The sequence below is a fragment of the Anomalospiza imberbis genome, chromosome 8, assembly GCF_031753505.1.
Source record: "Anomalospiza imberbis isolate Cuckoo-Finch-1a 21T00152 chromosome 8, ASM3175350v1, whole genome shotgun sequence".
In the NCBI taxonomy this organism is placed as follows: Eukaryota; Metazoa; Chordata; class Aves; order Passeriformes; family Viduidae; genus Anomalospiza; species Anomalospiza imberbis.
Genome location: NC_089688.1, coordinates 19,018,895 through 19,026,578, shown reverse-complemented (window position 1 = coordinate 19,026,578; position 7,684 = coordinate 19,018,895). Strand labels below are relative to the sequence as shown.

Sequence of the window (7,684 nt, the reverse complement as noted above, 5' to 3'; positions counted from 1 at the left end):
GCGGAGGGGCGGGCGCGGAGCCGCTACCCGGTCGGTGCCGGCGGGAGCGCGGCCGGGGCAGCGCGGCCGGGGCGCTCCGCGTTGTCCTCCGGCGGGGCGGGGGCAGGACCGGCGGAGCTGCCCCGCAGGCGCTGGTTATGTAACCGGGGGTGTCTCTGGCGGCCCCGCGCCACCGCCCCTGTCAGCGGTAGCGCCTCGGGAGGAGGAGCTGCCGCTCGGTTTTCCCGTGGCTGCGTTTCCCGAGCGGGGAGGTGGATGTGCTCCCTCCGCCCCAGGGACGGGTCCCCGCCGAGGAGCGGCAGCGGCCGCGGCCCTTTTCTGCCCCTTCCCCGGACAGGTGCGGCCCCATCCTGGGGCCGGCCATCACCAGTCAGACCCTTCTTCGCCGGCTCCAAGCGCATCGCACCCGAAAACTTAAAAGTTTGGGCAGTACGCGGTGTCCGCGCCTCGGTGCGGAGCGAACAGCCCCAGAGAGCGAGAGCTGCTGTGTGTGGGCAGCAGTGGCTCAGAAACACCGCGCTGTTCCCTCCGTGTAGGCAAAAGGCCATCCCAGCAATGGGTATTTTCTCCTTGATTTATTTCTGCTGGGGTGGGTGCGACTCACATCTTATCCTTGGTAATTTCCATTGAAATAAACAGTTTTAAACCAAGGAAATAAGCAGAACATAACAAAATTGTTTAACATGACTCATATACTGATTATTTCTAAATAAGCAGCTCCTTAATGCTCCTTTTACTCCCATCCCTCAGTCAGCAAATGACAATAAAAGTAATAGCGAAATACAAGCCACGAGTGCTCTTTGCAATAGGAATCCCCACTATGCGCTCTCAGTACCCACCACGGGAACTTCCCTGACTCATTTTCAGATGAGTAAGCTTCTCAATCAAGTTTTCCTGGCATTTGATGGTAAAGCACTCAACTTCCTCATACTGACAGCAGAATCAATGTCCCTGTAACCTGTTCCATGTTGCCCCTTGCACAAAGTTGGGATAATGGCCCTGGCTAGAACCATTTCCTTGCAAGCTGCTAGAGTGGTCAGGCAGCAGTCAGGACTGCTGATACTTACTTAGAGCTGAGCATTCACCTGCAAGTTAGCAGCTTTCCTGACTTCAACTTTGATTCTTAGATGGAAAGTAGGAGTGCAGTTTTGAAAGATTAATTTTAATATATCCATGATGCTTTCCAAGTAGCATTGCATTAAAAAAAATCTAGAGAAGAGTTCTCTTGTGCCTGCCTATTTAGACTTCTTCTTTTTAGTCACTTCCTGGGACAAATTACCAGGATATCTGAATTAAAGATGCTTTAACATCATCTGAATCACGTCACATGAGCACATTTATTTAGACAGCACTGAACCCTGTAAATAATTAGATATTCTGAGGCTTTCCTGGTCAGACTAGTATTGATCTTGACCGCCAGGTCAGCTGTTGGTTATAATTGTATTTTTGATAATGAGCCAGATTGGTTTTATCAGAGCACTGCATTTAACTCCATAGAGTTTATAGTCAATGGGTGTCACACAATGTAGAGTATTTTTAGACATTAAAAGACCCTTCACTGAAAAGAAACTAAACTGTCTATACTTCAGACTATCATATCAAGCTCACTGAAAACTGAGATCTGGGTCGTATCATTAAAAGTTTTGGAGAGACTTTTGTAGGGTTTTGTTTTAGGGGGGTTAATTACAAGTTTTTATTTGTTAAAAAAAAAAAAAGACGAAGAAAAAAAAAGAGAAATTCTGAATCATGAAAGAACAGTTCCAGAGAGAGACAGTAGTTCTTTATCTGAAGATAAAGGTCAGAAAGAGAAAAAATATCTTCCTGTACATCAAAGTACTTGAGCACTCATTGATTTTACTGAAACAACTGATGCCAACACTAAAATCACAGGAAAAAAAACATGCCAGAAGATGAAATTATTCAAGGTATTGTTACAAGGTGGAAATGTAGCTACCAATGATGGTCTAGACATGGCAGGACAGAGCTCAGAGCAGATTAACTTCCTTTACTAAGAGAGCAAGGAAAGTACATAAAGCCTCCAATGCAAAACATACTTCAGTACTGACAGTTCTCTCACCAAATGTTTTGAGTCTGCCTAAATGATGGATACAGATTTCCCTTTTCAAGGGTTTCTTCACAGCCAAGAGGGTCATATATTTAAATATAAGTACTTACATATGTAACTGTAAGTTTACATGAAAGTTTATCTGCTCACATGTTTTCTTGGCTCCTAAGAGACTCCAAATAGCAAGAGACTAATAATTGAAGCACAAGAGTTGGCACTACTCATTTTGTGTATAGCAATGTAAAGGCCAAAAGATCTAAATCCATTAAGTGGCTGTGAAAACCTGAACTATAGATTCTGTTTTTATTTTATATCTTACATGATACTGAATTTTTAGTGTAAACAGATTTTGCAGTTTCATGGTAGGTTTTACATACAGGAGAAAATGGGTTGCCTGGTTTATGACTCAGTTCTCTAATTATCTTTCTTTCACTTCCTCTGCTGATTTTATTTCTAGTAGAGTGAGAAGCCTTAAACTGGTCCCTGGAGCTTCCTTCTTGATCCCAAGATTTGTAAAATGTAGATGTTTCCTTTGTAAAATGTAGATGTTTCTTAAGGAAAGCCTTTATAAGCTGTCAGTTAATTGTGATTAGAGCAACAGCCACATCTGGAACTCCTCTTCTGCTAATGCATCTTTGGAGAACTGGCATGAAAATTGTACTCAAGTGTAAAATGTGGTTGAGAAATATTTTCTAAAACTAAAAATAAGCAAAATTATATTTGTTTAATTGGTTTTCAGCAGTTGCTACATGTAGGTTGTGGGTTAACTTTCAATTCATTAGTAGATTTTGCCTGTCAAATAAGCTCACAAAATTTCCAGTGAAGGGCAAGCCACAACCTTTTGGTATATCAGGGATCTTTAGGATCCCTTGCTCTTGATTTCTGACCTAATATACATAAGTCTCAGTGGGTGTCCTCCCTGCCTTGTCAGAAATATTGCCAAGGTACATTTTTCCTTTTCCAAAGATTACATAGAAATTAAAAATTATGGCTTTAAAATGTCTAGTATTAATTATGCAGCTTTCTTATGACTTCTTGCCAGTGAGTGATAAATTCATCTCTCCCTTTCATCCAGAATTTGACTACTTCAGCAGAGTACTAGGGCACTCTAAAACTACTTCCATTTGAAAGGAGAGTATCACTCCTAACTCCCTATTTAGAATCATGATGCTATTTTAAATACTATTTTATACTATGATTTTTCATTCTGTTTGTGTTACTAATTAACTTGCTGTCCAAGGTTATCAGTTGTTTACTGGTCAGAAAAAGGCACTCATGAGTTTTACTGAGCACAGCTTAATGTTGCTATAATTACAGAGTAATCTCATACCAACAGTGAGACTAAATTGTGAATTCTGCTTTTTGGTGGATATTTTCAACTTGAGCATTATTTTATTTCTATTCTATAAATACTGAAACACCCTGACATATTAATTATTAAGCAGAAGAGAGTGCTCTCTTGCCTTTAGACTAGACTGGGGGTTTTCTTTCAGTTGCAGAGGGGAAGAGCTGTAAAACACCTGCTCAACCTGGCTTCAGCTCCAGCAGGAGTAAGAATTGCCAAATATCTACTGTCAGCTGGAATAGCTGCCTATTTACAAAGTTGGTATAGAGCCTACCACAAGAAAATCTAAGAGTTTACTTTCTCCTCATGACAGAAGCTGTTGAGATTCTTGGGTAAACAGCACATTTAATCATTTATTGGTGCATTACAAATATGTACATAAAAGAAAAATATCTTCTGTGTTGGAACACAACTAGAGCAACATCAGGGTTAGACCCTCGGAATTCTCTACTCCTGCAAAGGCATCAGGAGTCTCCACAGACCTGCTCCTGTGCTTTAAGGCACGTCATATTTCATCTCCAGTTGCACTATTCCAGAAACTTTCTCTACTTCCTTCCATTTCACTACTTTTTAATTCAACGATGCTCTATATTGTAGTATTATTATGAAGCATTTTGGTTATAATATCAGAGAAAGGTGTTTCCCAGTTTGATTTTCACTCTTCTATGCAATATGTACTAAGGTATGTACAATTACACTATGTAAGAGATATACACGATAAACATAATGATAACATAAATGATGTAACAAGATGTCATTTCACAGGCAGGCTAAACTATCTGTCAATGATTACGGGCAATCTTCCTCCAAAATGGAGAAGGGCACATAGAAAGGTCATCTCATAGTAATGAGCTGTATTTCACATTGGGGAGTTCTGCTCATAGAGAATTTCAAGAGTAGATTTGAACAGACTAACCACTAACACGATTTGAGTGGGAAGGCAGGACAAGACTGATACCTGTGCTCAGTAATCACAGCAGCTCTTTGAGAAAGTCGCCCTCCTGGCAGTGAGGAAACAATCCCTTACCAAGGAATTCAGAGCATAATTACTGAATGGTGTCTTTTCACAGCCCAGAGAACGCACTAGACAATCACTTTTACACTGCCAAATGGAATGAACGCAGGAAAGCAGGATGGAATAGCAAAGTCTCCAGGGAGACTTTTGCTCTTTGTTTATAGATGAGGACATGACTAGTCTCCTGCACTACCCTTTGCACTACCCCTGCCTGTGGTGTGCAAAACAGCTCATAAGGCAACTGAGAGAAGTAGCTGCTCATGAGGAGAAGGTGAACCGAGATATGTATGCCCTACTGTGTAAGCATTTTTAGATCATCCTAAAGGAAAATATTTCCTAAATTTAATCTATTTCTTTTTGTTAATGTTGATTTGAGCCACTGAGCCACTGTTGAAATGAAAGAAAGTAGGATGACACTACTTTTTTTTTTCTTTTTTTTTTTTTAAGATCCCTAGAAATCAGGGTTTTTCCAAGTTTCTAGTGTTTCAACTAAAATGCTTGCAGTAATCTTTACTGGCAACTTGAACAATTAGAATAAATTATAACCCAGTCGAGTTCTTGTATTACACCGATTTCTAAATTAAAATTCAGAGTCATTAAGGTGACAAGTGTTTCATCTGGTATAATTTGTCCTTGCTGGGGCATATGAACACCTTTGTACTTAAAGGTGTTTTAAGTTTTTAAGGTTTTTTCTAAGTTTTTATTTGCATGTCAACTAGAATGTCTGAGTAAAGATTTTCAAAAGGTAGAAAGGAGAAAGAAGTTCCTCTTACACAGTATTAATTTTCAGCCTAGTCTGTGGTGGTTGAAAACAAACAATTTTTAAGGGGTTGATATATTCAGGGCAACGTAGTTGAGGTCTGGATGTAGATAACTAGAGCTGTGGATACTGGAGTTGCATTGGGATGCAACAGTAAACGGAGAAGAGGGAAGAGAAAGATTTGTGTGACAAATCCATTCCACAGTTCAGAGATCTTCCTTGAATTTCTTTAAAAAGAAGCAGACAAGACACAATAGAGCACTGATGGATGGAAGAGTTCCTATGTAAGAGGGAGATTTTCTAATCTTTAAAGATCAACCTGTCCACTACCAAATACTTAGGATGACACAGCATGCACGTATTTACAAAAATTCCATTTTTAGCACATAATAAAATGCACAGTATAAATTCAGGGCTTTTTTCTGCCCCATAGCATTAACATATTTTATACATTTTTTATCCCCTCTGCATGTACCTGATGGTACCATCACTGAGAACACAGTAATCTTCCTTATAAACTTCCTGGCAGACTGCAGTGATCCAGCAGTTTTTAATCCTGGATTATTTGTAAAACTACTGTAAAAGCACACATGAGCAGTCTGAACTGCTATTGAGACCTTGAATTATCATCAGGCAATACATATACATATATATTTATTTTGAAAGTAAGTCAGTGGATGATTTACTTATCAGGTGTTAGTGTAGTGGTATATTTTCTTGGCAAACATAGAAAAGATTTTGAACCAAGAGATAAGGAGGGAGAATTTGACAGACTGTTCCTTATACTTCTAATCAGAACAGTTACCAAGATATTTTTGTTTATCAAATGCATGAAAATTCTCCCACTATGTGAGAATTTTTTAATAAAACATGAAGAGTCTATGGCTGCAAATCCATGTAGAAGAAATACAGTGCTTTTATATTTTTATTTTTCACAGTGCTAATTTTATGCATAGATATGTCAGTAATGCCTGTGACCCCTTCCTGTGTCCCGCCATGTGCCAACTGTGCTCTTGCTGGTTCTGGTCACAGGGCCTGATTATTCCTTTCTGGCTTCTTCGTCTGCTCAGCCCTCTCCTCTGATTGGCTGGTTTTTAATCAACAAATCACTGAAGATCCCCTCTCTTCTCAATTTTTACGGTGTCCAAATCCCAGAGGAAAACACATTGACTCTGGATTTTATTTTAGGTATGTGCAGCCATGACTAAGGCCAGGGAGGAAAACAGATGATAACACAATGATCCTGCATTATGTTCCAATTCTTCAGGCAGTAGAACTTTAGTGGGACAAACCCTTGTGCTGAACAGAAAGAAGGATGAAACAGGGTAAATCCATTTGCTTATGTCCCAGCAGGGCTGGTAGCAAACAATGACCAGAACACAAACAGCTCACCTTCTAGGGTACAAATGGAAGCATGTGACATATGGCTTTGTACCACATGTGTGGACTGAAATGTGTATTTAGAGGGCCTAATATGGCCCCTAAAAACACCCCATGTGGAAGGGGTGTTTTAGCCAAACCTACACAGAAGGATTTGGTTTGAAACAACCACCACCAATGATCCTAATTAAAAATACCCCAGTATCCACAGACAGAGCAGGCAGATTTAATCCCTCACTGTAAATTACACTGTACTTTTCCAGGAGCTTCATGTCCTCCAAGTGTCTCTCTCAAAATACAGCTGGGACTTGTCAGTAAGCCGAAACATCACTAGGGAAGGGAAGCCAGAAGATGGACAAACTGTAGGACTATGGATCATACTTCCTTAAAAAAACCAGCTGAACTCCATTTAGATGTGGACTTCAGAAAATTAATACTAACCAAACAATTTCCTATAACACTGGTTAAAAGTCCAAACTATGTTTTCTGTAAGCTGATGATAAACATTGTGGCGGATGTAATTGAAAGTCAAGGTTTTGAGAAAGAGCTTTAAGCAACGAAATTTACAGACATCCTTAGTGACAAATCAGTGGAAGCAGGTGGACATCTAAGCTTAACATTTAATCTGTTTTCACACAGCCAAAGCTGTAAATAGGAAGACTCTACAAGAGGAATTTGTGAAACTAAAAAAAAATTTACGCCCCCAAATTTTATGTAATGAAACTTTCAATATCTCATCTAAATTCCTGCCAAATTCAGGATCCATATGCACTGCTATAGAGTTAATTTGAATTTTGAATTTAAGGTGTTACTTCTTTACTGGTATATAGCATATTTGATAAAGGCTGATTTATAGTTGAAGAGATGAAATGAGGAAGAACAGCAGAACATGAGGAAACACACTGGAAAAACAAAAGCCATAAAAAGAGGTTTCACTCAGGTGTCTGTGTAAGTTGTCAGCTGCACTGGCAGCTGCTCTGCCCACCAGAGGGTTAACTGCAGGCACCATGACAGTGTCAGGCTTTTGCACCCTCATTGGGATTTTCATTCAGAAAATCTGCAGGGGGAAGAGGCAATGCCACTTGTTCCCCATCTCATTGCTCACAAGATCACATGAAT

General features: G+C 40.0%; 1 long non-coding RNA gene across 1 annotated transcript in view; it reads right to left on the bottom strand.

The window, feature by feature from the left end:
• Positions 1–5,522: 5,522 nt before the first annotated feature.
• LOC137478085 (uncharacterized) overlaps positions 5,523–7,684 on the bottom strand; it is a 45,661-nt gene continuing 43,499 nt past the window's right edge. The window contains exon 4 of the long non-coding RNA XR_011001386.1: positions 5,523–6,484. This is a non-coding gene — a long non-coding RNA (uncharacterized lncRNA). The remainder of the gene's footprint in view (positions 6,485–7,684) is intronic.